Source organism: Schistocerca cancellata, chromosome 2 (assembly GCF_023864275.1).
Source record: "Schistocerca cancellata isolate TAMUIC-IGC-003103 chromosome 2, iqSchCanc2.1, whole genome shotgun sequence".
Lineage (NCBI taxonomy): Eukaryota > Metazoa > Arthropoda > Insecta > Orthoptera > Acrididae > Schistocerca > Schistocerca cancellata.
This window is the reverse complement of record NC_064627.1, coordinates 10,556,175-10,583,549: the sequence shown is the minus strand read 5'-3', so window position 1 is coordinate 10,583,549 and position 27,375 is coordinate 10,556,175. Positions and strand designations below refer to the sequence as shown.

Sequence of the window (27,375 nt, the reverse complement as noted above, 5' to 3'; positions counted from 1 at the left end):
TATCGATGCCTGAGTTCTGAACTTCACTTACCACAAATATTAAAAAAAAATGCAAAAATGCGATTGCATTGTGTGATCTCCTTGTAAGTAAATGCCACACACACTCATCAGCTGACTAATCCAGTAAGTAAGTCAGTATATATAAATATGCTGGTAACTAATACCACTGCGACAGGAAACGCAAAGGAAGAAAATCTACACAACTTGCAGCATGCTACACTGCACAGTCAAACGCGAGACTAATTCTTTGTGTAAGGTAGTCAAAGGGGGACAGAACAGCCATTTCAAATTCCTCGTGTAGTTCTGCCACATACATGACGGCTTTAAAAACATCAAGTACGTGAAGATGTTTGGGCAAATCGCAGATCTCGGCACGAAACCACCGCAACGAACGGCACGGGTCAACTGCGCGTAGACTAGCGTGCGCTGTACTCCGTTCATCACAGGAATAAGCCTGGTGTAAACAAACAAAAACGCGACCATTGGTCAGGAGCCGTAGCACACGTACACTGGTGGTGTTTACGCTCTTGGAAGTAGGTCCTACTTATGTATTACATAGGTATTATTACTAATTTACATTAAATGAAACGTTAAGATATTCAGATGTATTAATAGCAATCGATGTTTTTCTTAACCAAGCTTTAGTTACGTAGATATTATTACAAAAATCGTGTACAGTCATAGCCTCTGCAGCGTTGTGCTCTGATTGTCGCGTAGTATGAAAATGGCTGAGGCTGCTTTCTGTTCAGTAGTGAAACACGCGTGTGGAACGCGGTTAAAAAGTGCCCTGAAACAGGCTGTTCTTCACGTTTTTCATATATTTGCGGGAATAATCGGCTTTGAAGTTTTCCGGGTGACTGTATCATTAATAGAATGGTAACCAAATGCAGTTAATGGTTCGTTGGTTAAAATCTACCCAGTACTGTTTTTTTTTCTCGTTCCATTTGAGATACCTACATCTCGTAATTATAAAACTCATCGTCATTTATTATGAATAATGCACGTCTTCTTGTTTCTAATTACATATTGGACGCGAAATTCGTGTCTGTATATCAAATACAAATCCTTAATTATCGATGTTTTATGAAAGACTATTCATAAAAGCTACTTAAATTAAAAAAAACATAACAATTTAATTTTTAAGGCAAACATGAGAAAGCAAATCCTCTTTATTTGGACTACGTGCATCGTTTTATACCACAGAGGTAGGTAACTATTGTAGAAACATTAAAAATCATTTTCACAGCATCGAGCACATCATACATGTGCTGCATTTTTACATTTGCTACTGCACCATTACAATATGAACCCAACAGAACTGATCTGGAGCCAAGTTGCGCGATTTGGCCCGAGAAGTAGCAAGAAAGACCGTTAGCTGCCAGGCGTACTAAAACTAACGCACGCAGCTTCTTCACGTGTCACTGCCGAACGCTGGCGGGATGTAGGACAGGCTCGTCATAAAAGAAGAAGAGCAAGTGCTGCGCCTGGCTGGCTTCGTCGAGTCTGTTGTGGGCAGGCTCGTTACCATGGTAGCAGGTGACACTTCCAGAACTGAAATGAATTTCTCGGATTGGGATAAGGAAGGAGCCAAGAGATTGCCAGACGACTGACTGTAATTAATACCTTCAGTGGCTTCAGTATTCAACAGTACGGTGAAATCCCTGCCCTATGCTTTTGCATTACACACAGCTCGGTCAGAAAAATTACCTTATGTTTAAGTTAGAAATTTTCATCATTCTTGTTTGTAATTAGAACACTTGTGTCAGGTGAGAACGAGTGCATTTTATGCTTTCCGTCTGGTCCCCTAAGAAGCGCGCGGTGGTTCTGAAGTTTCTCCGAATATTATTTCATTCTCTTTAAAAATTAAATGACATTCGAAGCTATATTCTTTCTTTGCTCCAACTCGTCACATCATTGCAGGTTAGTTGGGCCGCTGGCTGGACAGTGCTGTCCAATTTTAATGCGCCGGTAAAGCTGTTGTCCCGCATTATTGCTCAGTCTATGAGCGTGTGACACAGCATAAAACGTATCCTTATGATCGTACTTGACTGTACTGGTCACTGCTTGGCTTCCGCTCCACGTGAAACGGAATCCAACGAGAGTGAAGCAAACGCGGAACCATACACGGCGTAATGTTTACATCTGGTTTATTCTTACGGTGCGCACGCTGCCTGCAGCTCTGCTGTCTGCCCTCATCTGAAGCGAGCACATTCCAGCTGCCAGCCGCGGCAAAGTTTATTTACAAAGCGAGAGAAAAGCGCTCCTGTAGCAAGAATTCACGAAAGGCACTCGGACGCAGCTGACACCTCCCGTGGCTCGCCGGTACGTGAATCCCAAAGTAACGCCGTCCAGTCCTCCTGTCGTCCTCAAGGTTTCACCTGTCAGCTGTTGTTGCTTAGTCTGTACACCTGATACCTAGCGAGGTGCGCCGTGTGCAAGTGCAGCTCACCTCGCCCTGAAGATCCGTCCCAGGGCCCGACGCGCCTACTGCGCTGTTTGTTTTACACGTACACAGTGTCTCCGAAGAGGTGAACGTATCGGTACAGAACATAAGAAAACCTCGCTGACCGACTGGGGACCAGCTCTAAAAATTTACTATAATAGTCTGTTAAGTATCCATTCAGCCGGCAACAACTATCGCTGAGCAAATTTAATAAATAAATTAAATGAGTTTAGCTATGCAAATTTACGTGGTACGTACGGCTACCGAAAACGCTCCGGCTAAACGACTGTATACTGTGAATCGTCTCGTTAGCACACGTTCCACCACGCCGAGGCTCGAGCGCAGCACTGCTTGCTCAGTACGACTCGCTGTGGTAAGGCGCGTAGTGAAGGCGAGCCCGGAACAGATTTTCGTTTGAACTGGATTTGGATCGTAGTACTGGCGCGCGGTCTGTCTGGAGCTAAAAAAGGAAAAGTCTCCTCTCAGCGGGTGCTGAACATTCGCAAGATTTGTCGGTTTCGGCCCCGGCAGTAGGAAACTGAGCCCAGCTTACCACAGGCGTCACTCTGCAGCTGCAGCGCCTACGCTTTCTGCGACGAGTGTGTGCTCTGGTAAAGACACGTGGCCGCTCTGGTAGAGACACGTGTCCGCGGGGTGCAGCTGGGGTGCAGGCGGGCGGCCAGCTGGCGGTGGGGGTGGGCGAATATTCCCACACCAGGCTTTCCCATCGCCCCGTGCGGACCGAGGTTTTCGAGACGTTCCCTTCACTGTACGCTGGAAGAAACCCTACAGGCTCGGACTTGCATTTCCCACTACCGTGTCCCCTAGAATTTCACTGCACAGTAAAGCTCTGCGTGTGAGTTCCTATTTGTCTCATTGTTCCGTCACGGTCATTATTAGTTTGTGGACGAAGTAATATATATATATATATATATATATTATATATATATATATATATATATATATATAATATATATCGTCATCTAACAACGAGAAGGTCGCTGCAGACCACTATAGGTGTCAACACGAGACATTAATAACAAAATAAATGAGAGTTTATAGAGAAGTGTCCTTTATTTCGTTTTAGTTACTTAGACGTGGCACACAAAAAGTGCTTTAAGTTTTAGCAGGTTGGTAGTGCTTTCGATTTCTGACGGTACTGCGCCGGAACCTCCTACAACTTGGCAAGATTCTCTTTGTGTATTCTCTACTTGAGAATTCGATGGAATTAAGTGTCGCGAAAGTTGCAACCACATAATAGGCAGAATAGAGATAGAAAATTGTAGCTGAACCTCTAGGCTGCGTCAATCAGACGTGGAACTGCCCGCTGGGCCGCGCGTGGCTCGTCTTCCCGCCACCGTGTATTTTACGCCCTGTTTTTAACGTACTTCCACCTCACTGCGTTAATTTAAATTACTGGTGTCACTGAGTTGCTCCTTTGCCTGACCGTGAGCGGCGCTAGCAGCGCGCATCGATATATCCCCTCTCCCAGTATCTTTGCTCGACTGCTATTACTTCCCGGTCGTTATCTGTCGTAAGAGAGCTCGGGTTGCGAGTTGGAGCTGCCAGTCAGTTGGAACGCGTCTGGAGCGCAGTCCGGACCTGCCAGCTGGCGAGTTGCAATGCAGACTCGTGCAGTCTGGTTGGAGCAGCAGCGAGGTCTGCGTCGACGTGGCTCGCCCGACCACTGCCGCCACGCGTCACTTGAGCCGGGCCACGGTCTCGCTGGATCGTCGGTCGGTCGTCCTACCGCACGACGCGTTTTGGCTCGCCGATCGTTCATAATTCGGCTGTGTGTGTCTGCATAGACTCCCGATTTGTCTTCGTGTGTGCTTAGTCGCTGCTGTATCGTTCAGGTCTTCGTGCAAGTGTTTGTCACGTTGTGTGTGTGTGTGTGTAGTTGGCGTTAGTTCCACTGACGATTATTTGGAATGTTGTCGGCGTACTGGCTCTGAGAGGTCGGTCGTCTCATCGGGCGACGTGTGACTGGTGCTCTGAGCGCTTCTGGGCCCCTTCAGCTACCTACCATCTTGTGGAACTTGTGTCGGTCCTCTCCTGGCGCAGGGATGTCGCTTACACAGTGAGCGCGTTTCCTCTGCACGGCTGGGTCCGAGGCAGTACTTCCGCCGTCGTGTGTCTGGAAGTGAGTGGGAGACGCACCAGCAGTGCAGTCGCGGACGGACCAGTCGGTCGGTTGCTGCGGACCAGGGAGCATATCTCGGCGCGGTGCAGCCGCTGGGTCCGCTGCCGGCCGCTGCGCGGTGTCGGAGCGTGTGTGGAGTTGGCCGACCGCTACGAGCTTCGTGGTTCACCGACTCACGGCGTCACAGTTGAGTGGTGTCTTAAGTACACAAGCCTCGTCCATTCATGTTGTGCTGCTTCTCGGCGGTTCGCTGTTGGGGATGTTTTCCTGTGAGCAACACCGAGTGTTTGTACGTATTTGATTGTGGATAATTACGTCCGTCACATTTGGTGTTTGAGTTCTCATGTACCGATTGGTGCCAAGGAAGTAGTTTTGTCGGTCGGTCCGTGGCTGTCCCCTGGTTGGGTTCCGACGGGTCGAGTGTAGTTGGGCTCACCACCTAATTATTTTATTTGCTATTTTAACTGCATTTTAATCTTGTTGATCTTTAAGATTTCTTGTTTGGAGGCCGTCAGCCGTGAAAGATTTGCATTTCGAATCTCGTAGTTGTAAATGTTCGTCTATGTGCCTCCTTGTTTGTAAATGTGTAATTAGATTATAATAAATTACAATTTTAAAGTGAAACTGACCGCCACCTTATTTGGCCCATCCCACAATCCTAGTCACCTGTTCTGCCCAGAGAGTTTAGCGGCCGTCTCACCGCCACATTGCAACGGATTGTAATCAAACGTGAAACAGCCTGCCACAGTGAAATGTATCGTAGTCAGCCGTGGAACTGGCCACCAGATTCAAACTCATTGTAATCAGACGTGAAATGCCAACCACGGTCTAACCAACTGTGCAATCCGAAGTCTGCTTCATAACTCGTTTGAAAGTTCGAGGCAGGGCGTCTACATATGCGGTTTCTGATGTATCACTGGAACAGTAATACTCCGTACGAGAATACATACACTACGTGATCAAAAGTATCGGGAACACCCCAATAACATACGTTTTTCATATTAGGTACGGTGCGCTCCATGGAACTCACGGACTTTGAACGTGGTCACGTGATTGGGTGTCACTTGTGTCGTACGCCTGTAACCGAGATTTCCACACTCCTCAACATCCCTAGTTCCATTGTTTCCGGTGTGATAGTGAAGTGGAAACGTGAAGGGACATTTATAGCACAAAAGCCTACAGACCAACTTCGTCTGTTGACAGACAGAGACCGCCGACAGTTGAAGAGGTTCGTAATGTGTAATAGGCAAACATCTATCCAGACCATCACACAGGAATTCCAAACTGCGTCAGGATCCACTGGAAGTACAATGAACGTTACGCGGGAGGTGGCAAAACTTGGACTTTATGGTTGAGCGGCTGCTCATAAGCCACACATCACGCTGGTAAACGGAAACGATGTCTCGCGTGGTGTAAGAAGCGTAAATATTGGACGATTGAACAGCGGATAAACGTTGTGCAGAGTGACGAATCACGGTAGACAAAGTGGCGATCCGATGGCACGGTGTGGGTATGGCGAATGTCCGGTGAACGTCATCCGCCAACGTGCGTAATACCAACAGTAAAATTCGGAGGCGGTGGTGTTATGGTGTGGTCGTGTTTCTCATGGAGGGGGCTTGAACACGTTGTTTTGCGTGCCACTATCACAGTACAGGCCTACGTTGATGTTTCAAGTACCTTCTTGCTTCCCACTGTTGGAGAGAAATTCGGGGATGGCGATTGCATCTTTCAACACGATCGAGCACCTCCTCATAATGCACGGCCCGTGGCGGAGTGGTTATACGACAGTAACATACCTGTAATGGATTGGCCTGCACAGAGTCCTGACCTGAATCCTATAGAACACCTTTGGGATGTTTTGGAACGCTGACTTCATCCCAGGCCTCACCGACAGACATGGATACCTGGCCTAAGTGCAGCACTCCGTGAAGAATGGGCTGCCATTCCCCAAGAAACATTCCAGCACCCGACTGAACGAATGACTGCGAGAGTGGAAGCTGTCATCATCAAGATTAAGTGCGGGCCTACACCGTACTGAATTCCAGCATTACGGATGGGGGACGCCACGAACTTGTAAGTCATTTTCAGCCAGGTGTCCGGATACTTTTGATCACATAGTGTATGGGAGGAGGAGATTAGTGTTTAACGTCCCGTCGACAACGAGGTCATTAGAGACGGAGCGCATGCTCGGGTGAGGGAAGGATGAGGAAGGAAATCGGCCGTGCCCTTTCAAGGGAGCCATCCCGGCATTTGCCTGAAGCGATTTAGGGAAATCACGGAAAACCTAAATCAGGATGGCCGGAGACGAGACTGAACCGTCGTCCTCCCGAATGCGAGCCCAGTGTGCTACCCACTGTACCACCTCGCTCGGTCACATAGTGTATAGCAGCTACTTAAATGCTGTCATATTTATGTAGCACCTAGAGCTGCTGACAAAATCGATACCTATTTCCTTCCTGCGTGAATCGAAACAACTTTCAGCAGGGAACCTGTCTAGCACCTAAAAAGAACATATTGAAATTTCCTAGCCAAATCTGATACACCACCTAACAAATCTATTTCCCACCGAAATTGCACTGGCTATGTGTCAAACGATTCATAAACAGTAAAGTTCATACACAATCACGAACGGCAGTAAATCGTCTGAAATCGCAGTCATTTCCACACGTTTAGCACCTACATGTGGGTAAAAACTAGGAAAGAAGTTTTTAGATGGAAATTAGTTCTGCAGAGCCCGTTACAGACGAGCTAAATCGACCACAGGCTGGGGGAGTGCGCTCGTAGGTGAGCCGCAGCTGCCAGTGGGTCGACGGAGAGGGGCCTACTACCGTGATGTCTCGAACACGCTGCAAGCTTCTTTCTCGTCGTCTGCTGACATCGCAAGCGAAGTCGCTCTCGCCTAGATGTCTCCCGTTACAGCAACGCATACTGTACTGTTTTCATTTCTCATTCTTAATTTTGTCGTTTGTTCCAAAGCTTGCACGACGGCCTGGTATTTTCGTGCCAGTCTTCACTCGAGAGATAGAGAGAGAGAGAGAGAGAGAGAGAGAGAGAGAGAGAGACGGAATATTTGATAGTCGCAAGGTGCCCTATTTCCTTTTTAAATATAGTGGAAAGAAAAGTATGTACTGTGCACAAATAACAAATTAAATATTTTTAATAGAAATTGTTTCGACCATGAAATAAATCCGATCTATGCAATGAAAACGTTGTCTGACACTTGGAAAGAGGAGAGGACACAATCATTAAAGTAAAAGACCGCTATTTATTGCGTTGTAAATATTGTTCGATAGGGGTTATGCAGGAGTAGGTTTAATAATGAATAGAAAAATGGGAACGCGGGTAAGCTACTACAAACAGCATAGTGAACGCATTATTGTGGCCAAGATAGATACGAAGCCCATCCCTACCAAAGCAGTACAAGTTTATATGCCAACTAGCTCCGCAAATGAGGAAGGGTCAGATGAAGTGTATGATGAGATAAAAGAAATTATTCAGATAGTGAAGGAAGACGAAAATTTAATAGTCATGGGGAACTGGACTTCGATATGGATTGGGGGGAGAAATGAAAGAGCTTCCTGGTAGAATTTTGCTAACACTTGGTTCAAGAATCATAAAAGAAGGTTGTATACATGGAAGAAGCCTGGAGATACTGACAGCTTCCAGACGGATTATATAATAGTAAGACAGAGATTTAGGAACCAGGTTTTAAATTGTAAGACTTTTTCAGGGGCAGATGTGGACTCTGACCACAATCTATTGATTGTAGATTAGATTAATACTGAAGAAACTGCAAAAAGGTGGGAATTTGAAGAGATGGGACCTGGATAAACTGAAAGAACCAGAGGTTGTAGAGAGCTTCAGGGAGAGCATTAGGGAACGATTGGCAAGAATGGGGGAAAGAAATACAGTAGAAGAAGAATGGGTAGCTTTGAGAGACGAGGATCAAGTAGGTAAAAAGACGAAGGCTAATAGAAATCCTTGGGTAACAGAAGAGATACTGAATTTAATTGATGAAAGGAGAAAATACAAAAATGCAGTAAATGAAGCAGGCAAAAAGGAATGCAAAATGGTTCAAATGGCTCTGAGCACTATGGGACTCAACTGCTGTGGTCATCAGTCCCCTAGAACTTAGAACTACTGAAACCTAACCAACCTAAGGACATCACACACACCCATGCCCGAGGCAGGATTCGAACCTGCGACCGTAGCAGCAGCGCGGCTCAAAGGAATACAAACGTCTCAAAAATGAGATCGACAGGAAGTGCAAAATGGCTAAGCAGGGATGGCTAGATGATGAATGTAAGAATGTAGAGGCTTATCTAACTAGGGATAAGATAGATACTGCCTACAGGAAAATTAAAGAGACCTTTGGAGAAAAGAGAACCACTTGTATGAATATCAAGAGCTCAGATGGCAACCCAGTTCTAAGCAAAAGAAACAATCCCAAACAAAGAAGGTGTTGACGGATGTCAAAATTACCGAACTATCAGTTTAACAAGCCACTGCTGCAAAATACTAACGCGAACTCTTTACAGACGAGTGGAAAAACTGGTCGAGGGCGACCTCGGGGAAGATCAGTTTGGATTCCGTAGAAATATTGAACACGTGAGGCAATACTGACGTTACGACTTATCTTAGAAGAAAGATTAAGGAAAGGCGAACCTACGTTTCTAACATTTGTAGACTTAGAGAAAGCTTTTGACAATGCTGACTGGAATAATCTCTTTCAAATTCTGAAGGTGGCAGGGGTAAAATACAGGGAGCGAAAGGCTATTTACAGTTTGTACAGAAACCAGATGGCAGTTATAAGAGTCGAGGGACATAAAAGGGAAGCAGTGGTTGGGAAGGGAGTAAGACAGGGTTGTAGTCTCGCCCCGATGTTATTTAATCTGTATATTGAGCAAGCAGTCAAGGAAACAAAAGGAAAATTTGGAGTGGGAATTTAAATCCATGCAGAAGAAATAAAAACTTTCAGGTTCGCCGATGCCATTGTAATTCTGTCAGACAGCAAAGGACCTGTAAGAGCAGCTAAAGGGAATGGACATGGTCTTGAAAGGAGCATATAAGATGAACATCAACTATTGAAAACGAGGATAATGGAATGTAGTCGAATTAAGTCGGGTGATGCTCAGGGAATTAGATTAGGAAATGACTTAAAGTAGTAAAGGAATTTTGCTATTTGGGGAGCAAAATAACTGATGATGGTCGAAGAAGAGAGGATATAAAATGTAGACTGCCAATAACAAGGAATGCATTTCTGATGAAGAGAAATTGGGTAACATCAAGTATAGATTAAAGTGTGAGGAAGTCGTCTCTGAAAGCCATGTATGGAAGTGAATCATGAACGATAAATAGTTTAGACAAGAAGAGAATAGAAGCTTTCGAAACGTGGTGCTACAGAAGAATGCTGAAGACTAGATGGGTAGATCACATAACTAATGCGGAGGTACTGAATAGAATTGGAGAGAAGAGAAATTTGTGGCCCAACTTGACTAGAAGAAGGGATCGGTTGGTAGGGCATATTCTGAGGCATCAAGGGATCACCAATTTAGTATTGGAGGGCAGTGTAGAGGGTAAAAATCGTAGAGGGAGACCAAGAGATGAATACACTAAACAGATTCAGAAGGATGTAGGTTGCAGTAGGTACTGGAAGATGAAGAAGCTTGCAGAGGATAGAGTAGCACGGAGAGATGCATCCAACCAGTCTCAGGACTGAAGACAACAACAACAACAACAACATGTTTCTAACCACTTATCTTTTCGAGTCAGTAATCGTCGATGTTTTGGAATGTTTGGAAGATGATTTCCCTATTGTTCCGAGTTGTCTGGGACATGGAGACTTTAGCACACCACTTTTCTCAATAACGTCGACCATCGGCTTTGCTTTGCTCGATAATAAACTCAACTGTAATTGCTCGTTCCTACATTCTGTAATTACATTTCGATTTTTTTGCAAAATTTATAGTACATTAGAGCGTTTCACCGTCGAGGTACCACACACGCACATTTCAGAATACACGCAACTTTGGCGGTGACGTGACATGCGGGACTGTATACGGGAATAAAACGCTAGGGGCGGTGCGTAAGGTTCACTTGCCGCGAACGGTCGTTTCGGACGAGGAAGTCGCTCTCGTAAATGTGACTCGACTGAGAAGGGTTGTTGACAAACTGGGGCTGGGCGGCAGGCGGCAGGCGCCTCACTCACGTTGCAGGAGGTTCTTCCAGCTGTTGCCGAGCAGGCGCAGGCACCTGCCGAGGCGGCCGGGCCGCGGCGGCGGCGCGCCGAGGTTGCCGTCCGACGCGCTGCGGCTCAGCAGCGACAGCGGGATGGCCGCGTCGTCGTCGTCGTCGTCGTCGCCGCCGCCGCCGCCGTCGGCGCGCTGCAGCGGCCGGCTGAGCGAGCCGTAGCCGTAGCCGTAGCCGCGGCCGCGCCGGTCGCGCTCGCGCTCCTGCTCCTTGAAGCTGAGGTACGCGCTGGCCTGCCGGCGCCGCCGCGACGACGACGACGACGTGGACGGCGCCTGCGGGAGGCCCGGCCCCGGTCCCAGGCACGCGCCCGACATGGCTGCGCGTGGCGCCCGTCACTCGCTGCTAGTAGCTCGCTGCGCCCGCCACCTCTCTGACATTTGTCAGCACACGACGTCTCCGGTGAGAGTCACGACCTTCGACGAGCGTTCTACCAGGTAATGTTTCGCAATCTTCACAGGCGTGTCACAAAGCACGTATCACGCGGTTTCGAGTGGCTGGCAGCGACTGGCCGTCGGGCGTACGGCCCACGTCTGTGCCGCTTACGCAGCGTGACCTACCACCCGTCGTTCGGTGGCCGATAAAGGCGGTGCCCGGGAAGAGCGCTACACGCGAACGCCGCGGCAACGGCCTAGATGCGAGTCCACGGCAGACGGCTCCGCCCTGTCGCGGGGTCAGCTGCGGAGCTACGGACCGAGTGCGCGCGCGACGCAGACGCAGACGCCACTGGCCGGAAGGACTCGACCCGACAAATTACAGCCCAGGCGGCGGCGGCAGTGGTGGGGGGCGCGGCCCGCGGGTGGGGGCAGCGGCGGCGGCGGCGGCGGCGGCGGCGCAGCCACTTTGCTCTCCACTCGCCGCAGCTGCAGCTGTGCCCGTGTCTGTGTGTGGAGGCGCCCTATTCAGTGCAACACACGTCACGACCACCCGTCCTCGATACACAAAATCAAAACACTGTAACCACATTCTCGTAACGACATCGAATGACAAAAGCAGTATTAACAGTGCACGATTTTCACTTGCTCGAGGAAACGTATACATCGAACAATGGAAATCTTAATAATAAAATTCAGTTTCCTGTCTCACCAAAAGCACTATCGTTTCGCAAATATGCATTTCCGAAGACACTTTCCTCATAAGAAAGTCGCTTGTTGTGGGACGACCTTCACTGCCGTGTCAACGCGGGAATAACGCGGGAAAATTGGAGAAATGAAAACAATACTGCCGACAAAGAAGACGGATTTTGCTACTGAGATCTCTATTGATTTTGGTCTCACCGTTTCGCCAGGAGTAGCCGTTATGACAACCGTGTGATCAAACGATATTTAAGAGGCACTAGACATCGCCTTCTGCTTCATCCCTTCCGTCTCGATTTCTTTCCAAGTGCCAAATAGCATCCGAAATAATTTTTCTCCATCGACAGACTACACTCCCTCACTGACGAATAATTTTTGTGGACTAAGCTTCTTCACCTCACAGCGCAGGTTTTATATTTGTCCAGGTATTTTATAATATAGACAACTTCCATTTTTGAACATGTGGGCTATCTTGTGGCCGAACATCTCTAGGGAAAATTCCAAATCGTCACGCAACATTTGCAAAACGTCAGGAAAATAATAAAATAAAAATGTTCAAATGTGTGTGAATTCCTAAGGGACCAAGCTGCTGAGGTCATCGGCCCCTAGACTTACACACTACTTTAAACTAAATTATGCAAAGAACAGCGGACACTGCCACGCCCGAAGGAGGACTAGAACCTCCGGCAATCCGTGACATTGCGCCTCGAACTGCGTGGCAATAAATTAAAGCTTAAGAAGATACAAATGAATAAAATCGATTATATAAAGTCGTCCTTCACGGAACGTGAAAACGATTCTGGATACATTGCGAAGCGGGGCAGGAACAACAGCCTGTTGCTCGCGCAGCGCCGCCTCTCGCCACGAGCACAGCTCTGCACGCGCCGCACTGTGCTGGGAGTCGCATCACGTGACACGTGGTTCATTTGTTGCAACGTAAGTGCTAGTCATATGAGCTGTTTAACAGCACCGGCACAGGGAGGGTCTCTGGAAAACACTTCGTTTCTGTTGCGATTTGCTACAATAAAACGACGGCTAACTAATCTACGCACCGGTACTCGTGTGAGTACAGCCTTGAGGCGTTTCTGTCAGTTGTACACCTAGTAGGTCAGTTACCACGGACGTATTGAAAGCATAACGTGATTGGTAGCGTTGCAAACTGCGAGGCGAAACTTAGCGGCTCCACGTCTGCCTGCCGGGATTTAGTTTTCCCCGACTTATATTTTCTAATTGGCATGTTCTTATTAATTTAATGGAAGTATTATCTGCTATACTCCGTGTCATTTATTATAAGTAATGTATTTTCTGCAATTCCCGATGCAAAAACGACCGACTGGATTTTTTGCGCAGTGGCCAGAAATCTTTAACGTCACTGCCAGTACGTCAGTAAGAAACCGAAACTCACACACTACAAGTTTTCGCTATTACGAAAGTTTATGTAAAAACTGTATACCTATCTGTTGGTTTTTTTCTACGTTCTCATATTTATATGTCGTCGCTAAATATTTTTTTCTGTGGTGGTCAGTATCTTGGGAAAGAATCTCCTCTTCCACTCGACGGATGTCGATGCGGAAACCTGTGTGATGAGGTGAGCGAGTGACGCCGTGGTCAGCGCAGCGTCGAGAATAAACCACAAGTAGGGTAAATCAGAATGCCAGCTGGTGTTCTTTGTTTCTGCATTCAACCTGCACAGTTGCTAGGTACGATGTTATTACGTTCCTTACAGTCTGCTTCTCTCATCCTCGAGTGCAGCGCGGCTTGCTATTCAGTCTCCTAACGGATCATCTTCCAGTAATGGCAGAAGACGTTTCTCTACAGACTAGGAAGAATGTGTGGTACCAACATGACGGTAGTCCAGTGCACAGCGCAAGTGCTACAGCACGTCTTCACGAGTTGTTCCCAAACCGTTGGATGGGATGGTCAGCCCGTTCCCTGGATTTGACACATGTGGAGTTTTTCTGTGCAGAAAGCTGAAAGACACTGTCTTCAATGACATACCGACTGCAGCACTACTCGGACATGCCCGCAGAAATACTGGCACGTGTGCGGCATTCGTTCCGTACGAGGCTGGAAGCGTGTACTGGTCATCGTGCGACGGCCAGTCGCCTAGTGTAGTGTGTGTGTGTGTGTGTGTGTGTGTGTGTGTGTGTGTGTGCCGGTTCTTTAGTGTGTAGGTAAGTGTCGGTGTGCGCGACGTTTTGAAAACACGATATTTCCTGAATTACTTACACTAGAATCCTGCAACAAACAGCACCGAGATTCTAGTTTACTCTACTTTTAGTCTGTTAGTGTCAATGGGTATTGTAAATAGTCTTCACGGGTGTGCCGCCGGATGACGTTGTGCAAATCTCACTCTTTACAACATATCCGCCGGGAAAGCCTCAAGAGTCACATCAACGGGTATTGTTCCATATGTGTACAGTTTCTGAGTTTTATTACAATCTGTTTGTCGGCTAACAATAAGAGCCCCTGAATACCAATCCATTCTGTGAAAACGGCACATCAAAAAAATCAAATGGTTCAAATGGCTCTGAGCACTATGGGACTCAACATCTTAGGTCATAAGTCCCCTAGAACTTAGAACTACTTAAACCTAACTAATCTAAGGACATCACACACACCCATGCCCGAGGCAGGATTCGAACCTGCGACCGTAGCAGTCCCGCGGTTCCGGACTGCAGCGCCAGAACCGCTAGACCACCGCGGCCGGCGAAAACGGCACATCAACAGCACTTTCCATTTCCGGAATATTTGCGGTGGAAGTATTTGGTGATTCATCCTGCACGTGCGGAAACTGACGTTGAGACAATATACCTTAACTGTACTCAATTGCAAACTGAAGATGTGATGGAGATTCAACTGAGCTGGCGAGTAAAACCTCTACCGGTACTTGTGTCAGATCGTTGTACACCATATCTACATCTACGTCTACACGGATACTCTGCAAACCACATTTAAGTGCCTAGGAGAGGGTTCATCGAAGCACCTTTACAATTCTCTATTATTCCAATCTCGTACAGCGCGCGGGAAGAACGAATGTAGTGTTCCTCGTGAGCAAGTAACAGCTGGAGCCGTCGACGAGTCCAGAATCTTCCTCTCAGTTTTCTCCGCCCTTCTTCGACGAACGGTAACAGAGTTGAAGGAACTGCATGTCGCGCGTCTATTTTGGTACAGAAATTGTGCGATCAGTGCGGCGCCACGTTCCGCGCACGGGCGGTGCCCGGTTTGCAGTCGCGGCTGCTGGGCACAGTGAGGTGAGGCGAGGCGAGTGTGGACGTGGGCAGCGCGCCGCCCACCGCAGGCGCGTTTAAAGAGCGGCGCGCCGCGTCCTTCCCGTGGCCGGCGAACTGGCAACCGCTGGCCGCAGCCGCCTCCCGCCAGCAGTCACAACGCTGTCGAGGCGGGCAGCCGGGTAGGGGAGGGGAGGGGAGGGGAGGGGACGCGCCTGCCCGTCCACGGGACGTCCGCGCCAGCCAACTCGACACAACACAAGGGCGCGCAAGAATTATTAGGAGGAGAAGGGAAGGGCGTGGCCCGGGACGCAGGCGTCGGCGCCGGCACCGGCGCTTTAATACGCTGTATGGCCCCAGATTTACGGCGAGGCGGCTGCCGGCACGGTGGCCACGGCACTGCACTGACCGCGGGCCAGCGACGAGCAGCCGTGTCAGCCGCTTACGGGGCTCGTCCTCCGTGCTGCCAGCAGCGCCGCAACAGTCGCTCCAGGTGGAAGGCGGGCCTCCTACGTTCAGAAGAACGGCCGCCCAGTAAAGGCGTGAGGCGGCGACTAGCGCACGCACAGCCACACGCCTAGCCGCCCCTCGCACTATTACGTTCCTAGTCGTCCGGAGGTTCACACCTGACCGGCCGGAAGAGCTTCGTGAAAACTGGCAACGTCTCGCAGACGAGTTCGTGCTGGCCGAAACACAAATTGCAAACGGTCGTCCTCGGCCTCGACCTCCAGAAAGCCTTCAGAAAGTGCGCGTATACTGTAGCCGCCAGCCGCCAGCGAGAACTCCGCCACGCAGTCGCCCAGCGCGGAGGCGGGCCCAGCCCACGGGGCCGGCGGGCTGTCCGGCAGGAATGCCGGACACTTGCCACGCCGGACGTTTGCCACACACTTGCCCCTTCGCCAGGTAGCTCGAGTAGCGATCCCTCAGGTAAGGGACGCCCTTCCCCGTACTACCGCCCTCTCCACATCTTACTCCATACGACCAGTACGTAAGGGACCTCCTTCTTCGACATCTTGGCCAAATACAGAGCTTCTTTTCCGAAATCGAAATATTTATAACTTTTCGGAAACGAAAGCAATACCGACGATTATGTCAGTATCTAATTAGTTCTGCCACGTATAAATATAGATCCCTCTGTCCGCGGGGTACCTTCCTTTCACGCTTACTTATTGCGATAGAAACAGTCCGTCGGCACGGGAGCAACAAGAAAGGAACGATGCAACGAGAATGCGAACGCAAGCTAATCATTTCTTTTTGATCACTGCATTTGTGCCTACTTTAATTACTACAACTGCATGCCCAAAAGACAATAAGGAAGGAAGAAATGGGAATGGGAATGTTTGAAAAGAAGTACGACATACTCCACATTAATTTACTCTCTAAAATCCGATATCCCTTGCGGCCAAACATTACTTAATAAAGTGTAGCGTGACAATGTTCAAAACATGACTGAAAATACGTTCACTAAATAGAGATAAGAACATCTACGATTGACATGTCATCTAAAGTCGACGTACAATTTTAAAATGTTAGAAATAAGGAAATGAAGTAATACAGAATGCTATGCTTGTAACGTACGTTGTTGTTCTACATTGTTTAGCTCTGGCATTTACAGGGTCACAGAGAAACCATCCTAGATTTTGCAGTGAAAAGCCGTAACTGTAATGATCTGCACTACAACAGAAACAAGAAGCACAAATTAACGAAAAATAATGTAATGTGTGTTCCAGCTGACAAACGACATTGAAGCAGGTAGTTCCTGTGACTTAGTATGGGCGGACATTATATTCGACAACCGGAATAAATTAATAACTGGCTCCTTTTACCGACCCCCTGTCTCAGAGGAAACAGTTTCTGAACAGTTCAAAGAAAACTCGAGTCTCATCACAAGTAGGTACGCTACTCATACAATTATAGTTGGCAGTGGCTTGAATCTACCTTCCGTATGTTGACAAAAGTACATTTTCAGACCCTATTGTAGATAGGAAACAACTACCGTAATTGTTATAAATGGTTTATTTAAAATTATTTTGAACAATTAGTTCACGAGGACATTCAAATTGTAAATGGTTACGAAAACGCACTTGACCTCTTAGCCACAAATAATCGTGAGCATCACGACGGATACAGGGATTAGTGACCACACAGTCGATCGAGGCTCAATTCCGTAACAAAGAAATTCACCAAAACTATACGCGAAATCTATATATTTATAAAAGCAGCTAAAAATTCAGATGGCGTCTTTCTAAGACACAGTCTCCAATCTTTCCAAACTATGTAAGTGAAGACCAAATGTGGCTTAAGTTCAAAGAAATAGTATCAACAGCAGTCGAGAGATTCATAGCAAATAAATTAATAACAGACGGAACTCATACCCCATGGTACACAAAACACGACAGAAAGCTGCTGCAGGAGCACCGAAAAAGGCACGTATAATTTAGACGAACGCAAAATCTCCAAAATTGGCGAAGTTTTCCTAAGGCTCGAAATTTGGTGCGGATTTCAATGCGAGGTGCATTTAATAGTTCCCACAACGAAAGTCTCTCTAAACAAAGTGGCAGAAAATCCGAAGAGATTGTGGTCCGATGTTCAGTAAACCAGCGGAAAGGCACAGTAAGAACCTTTAACCCAACCCTCCGGGGCAGGTGAAATCGTGGCAAATGTCCGCACACCGTCCGGCAGTTTAATCCCCTCCACACGGCCACCTTAACTCACTCGTGTTTTGTAATTTCCTTTTCGTGCTTCTTTTAACCGATGCTTCTGACGCGTACAGAAGACAGACAGACCAGTTATTACGATACGTCCTATTTTCCTCGTAGTGCAGTAATGTCATGCTGGAACGTCACTACACCCTTCTCAATATGTTTCGTCGGGGAATGTACACACTTAGGATCGGCTCTCACCAGACTGTCGCTCTCCGCGTTACGCACATGTCGCGTCGGCGGCAGACTTTGGACACTAGCACGATGTATTCGGAAGACGGTTCGCAAAGTGTTTTCACTAAGTTTCGGCTTAGTGGTGGGAAATTCTTTCACGTCTCTCTTATCCGTAACCCTTTCTATTCTAATGATGTGGCTTTTCGCAAAGAAACAGATTATTTCATCGTCGGAAAGCTGTTTCGGTGTGACGATGCGAGACCATTCGCCGACACACGTGAAGTGGTAACCGAAATGCTCTTCTTTTTTTAACTTTCCGAGTCGTAATTAGGAACAGAATCTGACAACGCTACGTCCGCGTCACATTTTACACTTCACCAAACCTACAACACAAAAAACGCCTTACCTCCAAGTATCCATCAGATTGAACTCCTAAACGTCCGTACTTTACGGTAGAAAATGCGCTGCTGCTGGAAAATCGTTCTGAAATATGGATTCTAGAGTCTACGCACCCTGCTCACAGAAGTTCAGAAGCCAGTAACGGCGATCTATATAAAGAAGTAAATGCTACACAACTTTCTTTAAGATACACAACATCATAAGCTGTTTCACACAGCTTTCTTTACGATACACAACATGATCAGCTGTTTCACACACACAGACACGCACGGACGAGACGTGTGGGTGGGTGAGTGCTCAGTAAGACATCCGGAAGGTGGCAGACGCGGTTCCGCTCTGCGGCTCGGCCAATGAGATAAGAAATTGCCGGAGACGGCAGCAGCTGAGCCGCTCTGCGACTGCGCACAGCACACGACCCGTCAGGCGGCTGCGGGAATACTTGGGAGTTGCGACCCGGTAACAAGCGCCGCGCGTACCGCGACGTGTGGAAGCAATGTAGCTGCACCAGCGGCTGATGCCAGGCCGAGGTCAGCTGCACGGAACTACAGGCTCACAAAGCGTCCGCGCGGCCGACACTCGAGTGCGATCTTCTCTGCCGGCTTCACAGAGCTGGCAAGCGAATACGACGACGCGCGTTTCTTTTCGTCAGGCGCCAGTGCCACACCAGCAGAGGCTTTTGTGTATCATCGACAGCTGAACTGTTAAAACTTCTTCCCAGCGACTGCTTCTTCTCCTCGATCGACATTCATTAGGGCCCGGCTGTTGACGGCAAGTCGTGTTTTTCCTGATCTTTAGGGTTAACTTTGCAACAATTTATGCACGAATCCAGGCATTTTAGTGTAGAAAATGTATTCCTATTGTGGATATAAAGTCATATTTACCCATTTTTTTAGTAATGAGCATATTTTTGCTGAAAGTGCGTCTATTTGTCGTATCTTTATGGGCGCAAGAATAAAAACATGGAAATGTTACTTACGTGACAATGTCTCAGGTGGTATTGTCACTAATAAACACAACATTTACTACAAACGTCTACTTATGGGGAGCATAACACACATTAGTCAAATGGTTCAAACGGCTCTGAGCACTATGGGACTTAACATCTAATTTCATCAGTCCCCTAGAACTTAGAACTACTTAAACCTAAGCCTAACAAACAGGACATCACACACACCCATGCCCGAGGAAGAATTCGAACCTGCGACCGTAGCGGTCGCGCGGTTCCAGGCTGCAGCGCCTAGAACCGCTCGGCCACTTCGGCCGGCTTTCAGCAGACAGATCCATCTTCAATCGTGCACCCATTCTTCAAGGACTAGAGTGTAATGATAGACTCTTGTAATATCCGTATGCTACGAAAAAGTGTTCAACAAGAATTATTCTCGGTCACGGTCTTGGTGTCCACAGGTCAAACCACCGATGTGTGTGGACGTTGTGTCGAGAAATGTCGTTCACGTCCCAGTAGTTAGCTGACAGGCCTGGAGAAACGTGTGAAGATCTCGAGAGAGTAAGCAACTCGGCAACTGACATCTCGTTCGACTACTCTGTGAAGCTACTGTGGCCGGATGGTGTGGACAGAGAGAATGTTTTCCTGCTGGTAACACATTGTGCCGGCCGAAGTGGCCGAGCGGTTGTAGACGCTAGTCTGCAAACGCGCGACCGCTACGGTCGCAGGTTCGAATCCTGCCTCGGGCACGGATGTGTGTGATGTCCTTAGGTTAGTTAGGTTTAAGTAGTTCTGAGTTCCAGGGGACTGATGACCTCAGCAGTTGAGTCCCATAGTGCTCAGAGCCAGCCAACACATTGTGTTTCGTACATGACTAACGGGCCAAGGCGATTCAGATTCTCTATTCCAGGATTATGTACGTCACTTGCGTTGTACATGGTTTACACACAGTTGCACAAGAGGTGCCATTACATTACCCTGATGAGGAATAATTAATTTCCATTGGCAAGAAAATCTATGTGAGAGCTCCGCTAAGAGTACACAAATTCACAGAACAAGCACCTTCAGTTTCCCTCCCGGTTCTTACACGAGGGGCTCTTCGCTTAATGCCGCCGCTGAGCATTACTGCACGAACTACGCTAAAATGAAGACAATATTCTGTGAGCTTCATAGTGATGAAGCAAGTGCTATGCAGATACGTTGTCTGGAGACTTGGCATACAGAAACGATAACTTTTCGGTGGTATACTCAAGTCTGTGACATCCTGGATACGGTGCAACAGGTGTACAGTGAGTCGGGTCGAGCTGGTAGTGTTCTCCAGAGAAAATCATGGGTATTCTACAGTATGCAAAATTATTGACAGTGTTTCTGGGAATGCCTGCAACACTTGAAGACAATGAACCAAAACTGATCTGCAGTGACTTGGCTGCCTTCAAATATGGTCCTGTGACTTCCTGTGATGTGGATGGGACCTTTTTCAAGTACAAAGTTGTTCTCAGCGATAACTGTAGAATTCTGAAAACGGAAAACCTGAAAATATACCTTTCGATCCAGTGTAACGCTGCAGATTGACAGCACTAATTTGGAATACTTGAAACGAGAGATGTTCAGTAGTAAAAACATGGTTTTATTGTTTCGATAAGTGTTAGCGTCTGCAACGTACTACGTCTTTTTTTTTTCAGACACATGCAGACATTAAAAAAAAGCAAGAAGTAAGAACTATACCCACAATTTATTCATAAGTTAATTTTTTTATTAGATGTGTATAAAAAATAGTCAAGAGTGTTTTAAAATAACTTATATAAAGCGATATTTGGTAACTTGAGATTTATTAAGCTTTAGGTCATAGCTGTCGCATATTTCGCTGTTTTTAGGTCGTACACAACGTGCGACATGGGGAAACGACGACGACGACGAGGGCTGGGAAGACGCAGAGCTGCCCCGCCGAGTCACGTGACCGACCGCCGGCCCAGCGGCCGCACGCCCCAGCAGGCGGCCGGCTGCCGCGCCTCCAGAGCAGACACCGGCCACTGCACGTCTGTCGGCCGTTCAAAGTTTCCAGTGGGCACACATGTAACGCGAGGGCGGTGCGCCACGTGTCCCACTCGCAGTGCCTTCGTTTCCGGCCACGAAACGCGACACGCAGCATACTCGTCCTGCGGCACAGTCCCTAAAGTGACGCGTACAAAGCACGCAACGTACAAGTCAGACACACGGAATTTTGTTTTCTGTATTGAGAAAACGCGAGAAATAAATAGTTCCAATTCCGTGGTCCAGTTCACGTTAATGGCGGGTTTTCCTTGGGTGTCGGGCGAGTTTGGGACCTGGGGAGCCGCTGTCATTAATGCCCCTCCCATTGCCCCACCAACATCGCGCCCGGTATTTGGCCCGAAACTACCTGACGCGAGAATGTTCCATAGCCCGCTCTGCTTTCATAAGGAAAATCAGTTAAAAATACTTAAGCAGTCTCTCGGTATGAATACATTGCCGAGTGTGTAGTTCGTATCGTTTGTGGTTAACACAAAAACCGTAGTCGGCCGCTGTGGCCGAGCGGTTCTAGGCGCTTCAGTCCGGAACCGCGCTGCTGCTGCGGTCGCAGGTTCGAATCCTGTCTGGGGCTTGGATGTGTGTGCTGTCCTTGGGTTAATTGGGTTTAATTATTTTTAAGTCTAGGGGTCTGATGACCTGATGTTAAGTCCTATAGCGCTCAGAGCCATTTGAACAAAAATCGTAAACACGTAAACACGTGGAACCCTGAAGCTACGACTCTGCTTCTCATGACGTGAGATTTTTCCGATTTTCTTCGGTGGTCGAAAGCTGGTTCTGATGTGACGGCCACGTAGTGAGACGAGTTTGACCGCTGGCCGCAGCAGTCGCAGCCTAAACGCCGGCCATTCCGGTACTCGGTCCGCAGTGGGCTGCTTTCCCGACGAAGGCGATCCTGGAATCCAGTGGGAAGCGCGGATTTTCACAGAGAACGGACCGCCAGCAGCCGACGGACCCTGGCCGGCGCGGCGGCCCCCTGCAGGCTCGCCTCGAGGCGGCCGTGGGCGGCGTCCGGCGCGTGGGCCGGCGAAGTAGCCGTGGGCGGCGGGCGGCCGCGTCCTCTGCTGCGGCACCGCTACGCGCCCACGGCCAGCGCCACGTCTCCCTCAGGTCGGCCTCGACAACCGCGTCCTTCGGACACTGAAGTATAGAGGTGGAAGTAGCTTCGTGAGTGCCCGAGGCACTGTGACGGCACCCTGTCACGCTGCAGACTTTTTCGAGTTGATGCAGTAATCCCGTAAGCTGCACAGATATCCCATCAGGTCCTGACAAAATTTAAAACTGGCCCAGAGACTGGCAGCTTACTTCGCACGTACAGATATCTATCACTGTGCACTTCATACAACTTGGAACAATAATATCCTGTGGCCGCAATATCAGCGAGTCACGACTGGAATCAGTTAAATTACACAAATAAACGCGAGTGACAATTCGTGGACGTATGAAATGGAATGATCACACAGGCTCAGTCGTAAGAAATTAACTGGCAGACTTGCCGTTTTGGGAGGACAGACACGTGCTATAAAAGAGACCTTGCAAAACATTTTGCGGCCCACCTTAGAATACAGCTCTAGTGTGCAGGATTTTTGCGAAATACGAGTAACTATACAAAGAAGGACAGCGCTAATGATCATTAGTTTCACTGAAACACGGGTAACCCGAACAGAAATGCTGAGAAACGTTTACTGGCAGACGCTTCAGACGGCAGCCGTAACGCGAAAGCCTTCGTATAAAGTTTGCAAACAGAACTTGTGACGTGTTACAGCGCAGTACAGACAGTTCTGTAAGGCCTGCCCAGACTCATGACAGTGCGCACCGACATATTTCAGTTATCATTCTTACCGCACAGTGCAGTGCAACATCTCACGCGTATGACACAGTGTAGATGAAGATGTAGAAATCTAGAGAGAGCGTGAGCCACGTATGACGTTAGCTCAGCAAACACCGAGGTGTGTTTGTTGGCCGACAGTGCGTGTGTGCGTCTCTAGCCGACCGTTCCCTAACCGACCGCCATCCAGCGCTGCTCTCGAGTGCCGCAGTAACGTCTCCTCCGGCGTCACGCAGGACGAGCCACTTGTAAGTACGACACCAGCTCTGCGCCCCGACACTGCAATCTTGCCACTCGCGAAAATCATTTTATTCGGACAACACTCCAGGACGCCAGTCCCCACTGTCAACGCAGCACAGAAGGTACTGGAATCACCTATCTTCCCGTACTGCTCAGCTGACTGGGGCCTCGTTGTGGGAATTCGGACCGCTTTACTCGTCCAGATCTCGTAATCTCAACACGACTCGTCGCTCTTAGGGCGGTTAGATCGGAGAGTTTGAAACGAAGGCGTGTTACGGTGAGTATGTTCGCGAAACCATCTAGCAAATCAGTGGTTTGCGACAGCTGGATGCCAGATGGCAGTACTAGGAAACTGTGGCCGACTGGCAACTCCGTCTGTTCCTACGACGTTGTGTGATTCGGCGAAGCGCGCACGTGCTGCCGCTGCCGCTGCTGCAGCCGACAGCTTAAAGGCTCGGCGAACTCACGTCGGCCACGTTCCAGCCTCGTGCGTCGTGTCGACCGTGGACTGCTGCTCTCCGGCAGCTCAGTGCCCCAGCTTCGGCAACCTCAGGGCTGACATCACGGTCCAGACGACGTTGTCGATTTGCTCGTCGGTTACCTCCCATACCGCGACGGAAGCAGAAACAGCCTCGCACCACGGCACTGTTCGTCTACATCCACGCTACCCATACTCGCCGTTTTGTCATCTAGCGTACTGAGCGAAGCTAAAACGACTGCCTACAGCCTCACTGTATCTCTTCTCCCATTTTCAAAATCCCTACGCGAGGAAGACTACACCGGCAGCAGAACTGTCACACAGGTTTCGTAGTATGCAGAATTTATCCGACAGGGTCACGTGTATTCCAAAGTTTCCCATCCAAGTTTCCGAACATCTTTAACTTTCTTGTGGGTTATGCCGACTTGCTACGATGGAAATTCGTGTTTTCTGCCACGATGGCCACTTAATAGTGACTCCAAACACTGGAACGGTGCTCTAGAATTGGTCGCTTCAGCGTCTTGTCTGCGATTTCCTTCACTGACACACCGAACATTCTCAGAATAATTCCTCCGAAAAACCTGAGTCTGCTATTTTCCTTCCCCTACCACGGATTTTACAGGCTCGCATCAGTTCATATCTCTTTTTACAAGGAACCCCTCGAGTGCCGAGTCGCATTCGACACTTTGCTTATTGTCCACCAGGCGACCACGATATTTGTCCGCTAACGGCAACAGGGGACTGCACTGAAGGTAATCCACCCGTGTGATCAGCGTGGCGCTGCGGGCCGTCGTTTAACGCCGATTCACAACAGTGCTAGAGCAGAGCAATGGCAGCGATAAAAAAAGCAAGCACGGCATTATATCTACAACACAGTTGCCGAAATTGCCATTTCGCCAGAAAGGAACCCGACGAATTTCGCAAGGGAGAAACAAGTTGTTGTTGTTGTGGTCTTCAGTCCAGAGACTGGTTGGATGCAGCTCTCCATGCTACTCTATCCTGTGCAAGCTTCTTCATCTCCCAGTACCTACTGCAACCTACATTCTTCTGAATCTGCTTAGTGTATTCATCTCTTGGTCTCCCCCTACGATTTTTACCCTCCACGCTGCCCTCCAATACTAAATTGGTGATCCCTTGATGCCTCAGAACATGTCCTACCAACCGATCCCTTCTTCTGGTCAAGTTGTGCCACAAACTTCTCCCCAATCCTATTCAATACTTCCTCATTAGTTACGTGATCTACCCATCTAATCTTCAGCATTCTTCTGTAGCACCACATTTCGAAAGCTTCTAGTCTCTTCTTGTCCAAACTATTTACCGTCCATGTTTCGCTTCCATACATGGCTACATTCCATACAAATACTTTCAGAAACGACTTCCTGACACTTAAATCTATACTCGATGTTAACAAATTTCTCTTCTTCAGAAACGCTTTCCTTGCCATTGCCAGTCTACATTTTATATCCTCTCTACTTCGACCATCATCAGTTATTTTGCTCCCCAAATAGCAAAACTCCTTTACTACTTTAAGTGTCTCATTTCCTAATCTAATACCCTCAACATCACCCGACTTAATTCGACTACATTCCATTATCCTCGTTTTGCTTTTGTTGATGGAGAAACAAGTCGCAGATGAAATACTGGCGTTTCTGCAAGATGAGTCAGTGGTACGTGCGGTGTCGTATACGCTCGACGGTGCGGGCAACGTACATGTGATTGAAAGTGATACTAAAACAGGTGTCGAGCAATGTAGCACAAGGAGCCACAAATTCCTTTTGCTGTTGAACATAGTAAAGAACAAACTGCCTATTGGCTTCTGTCTCAGGTTCTTCAGCCGACGTTCGTCTGATGATTTCACTGACGTTTCCCACGAGTGGCTGGCATTGTCGAAGCTTCGCCCTCCATTGCCGGTGGTGAACTGGAGCCGAGCTCGCGGCCGCAGACTATATGTACCTGGCGCGCCAACGTCCGAGGGCTTCTCCGCGGTCATTTCCGGTGCGGTTCTCCTCTTGCTACCTGCGACGGTCATTCGCTGCAGTACGGCAAACCAGGATCCGTTTACCTTAAGGCTTTCCTCTTTCTTGTTGAAGCTGTTCGCGCGTTTTTGAATTTCTACAGCTTCTCTGAACAAGCGCGTGTGATAGTGCTTTTCTATAGCCAGAACTTCCGTGTCGGCGAATTTTATTACGTGGTCAGCCTCACTCAGTGCGTGCTCTGCCACGGCCGATTTCTCCACCTGCCCCAACCTGCAATGTCGATTATGTTCTTTGATCCTGGTGTTGATCGATCGTCCAGTCATCTCGACATAAACTTTTCCGTGCGTGCATGGTATACGGTATATTCCCGACTTTGGAAGTGGGTCCCTTTTCTCCATTACCGATCTAAGACAATCTTTGATCTTCCTTGTCGGTTGGAAAATCTTCTTTACGCCGTGTTTGCGCAATATACGGCCGATTCTGTCCGTCACTCTGGGAATGTATGGCAGAAAGGCCGTACCCGACATTTCTTTTTCTGGTTCTTTACTTCGCCGAGTGTTTGTGGAGAACCTATTGCTCCTCAGAACACTTTCCAGGTGTTGCATTTCTTGTCTGAGGTGCTGAGGCTCTAATATTCGTCCTGCTCGCGTTACGAGCGTATTAAACGTGCCTCTTTTCTAGTTCGGGTGCTAATTTGTTACTTTGTGCAGGTATCGGTCCGTGTGTTTCGATACACGCTGTGTCCCAGGTTTTCGCCATCCCTTGTGACCAGCACATCTACAAATGTCATTTTTTTGTCCTTTTCTACTTCCGTGGTTAATTTCATGTTGGCGTCGAGGCTGTTCAAGTGTCTTAGGAAGTGACCGAGCTGTTCTTCACGACGGCTCGGCCGTTGGCGCGCCAGATACATATAGTCTGCGGCGGCGAGCTCGGCTCCAGTTCACCGCCGGCGATGGAGGGTGAAGCTTCGACGATGCCAGCCACTCGTGGTGGCGCAGCGTCAGTAAACATCATCAGATGAACGTCGGCCGAAGAACCCGAGACAGAAGCCAATAGGCAGTTTGTCAACAAGTGGCCACGAAAACCTTAACGATTTTGTATAGTAAAGGATAATTGTTGTCCAAGGAGCGGGTACTAAACATAATTACGTACACGGATGATCTTGTGCAGCATAGTAAAAAGACCATTATGAACGGAAACGAATAATCCCGCAGCAACGTGACGGAATGGTGCATATGAAAAAGTAAGGATGTTCAAAGGAGGAGAAGGCACTTTTTTTTTTTTTTTTTAGGAAACCTGGCGTTTGCGTGTTTCAAGGACTTAGATTACAGCGATTTTTTTCAGGGGAAGCAGCGGATGGCTGCACAACTTCAAACAGTGCTACAGAATTGGAAGACGTAAGATAACGAAATCTGAAAGAAAGCGTCAACTTGACGATGCTCAGCAAA

At 48.3% G+C, this 27,375-nt stretch overlaps 1 protein-coding gene across 7 annotated transcripts in view; it reads right to left on the bottom strand.

The window, feature by feature from the left end:
• Positions 1–27,375, bottom strand: part of LOC126161301 (caskin-2) — a 1,090,260-nt gene that overhangs the window by 195,482 nt on the left and 867,403 nt on the right. The window contains exon 1 of one of the 7 annotated variants that reach the window (XM_049917050.1): positions 10,795–10,919. The exons of the other annotated variants lie outside the window; for them this stretch is intronic. The gene's annotated coding sequence lies outside the window, so the exon portion shown is untranslated. Of the gene's footprint in view, positions 1–10,794; positions 10,920–27,375 lie in introns of those variants that run through there. 7 annotated transcript variants of the gene reach the window in all.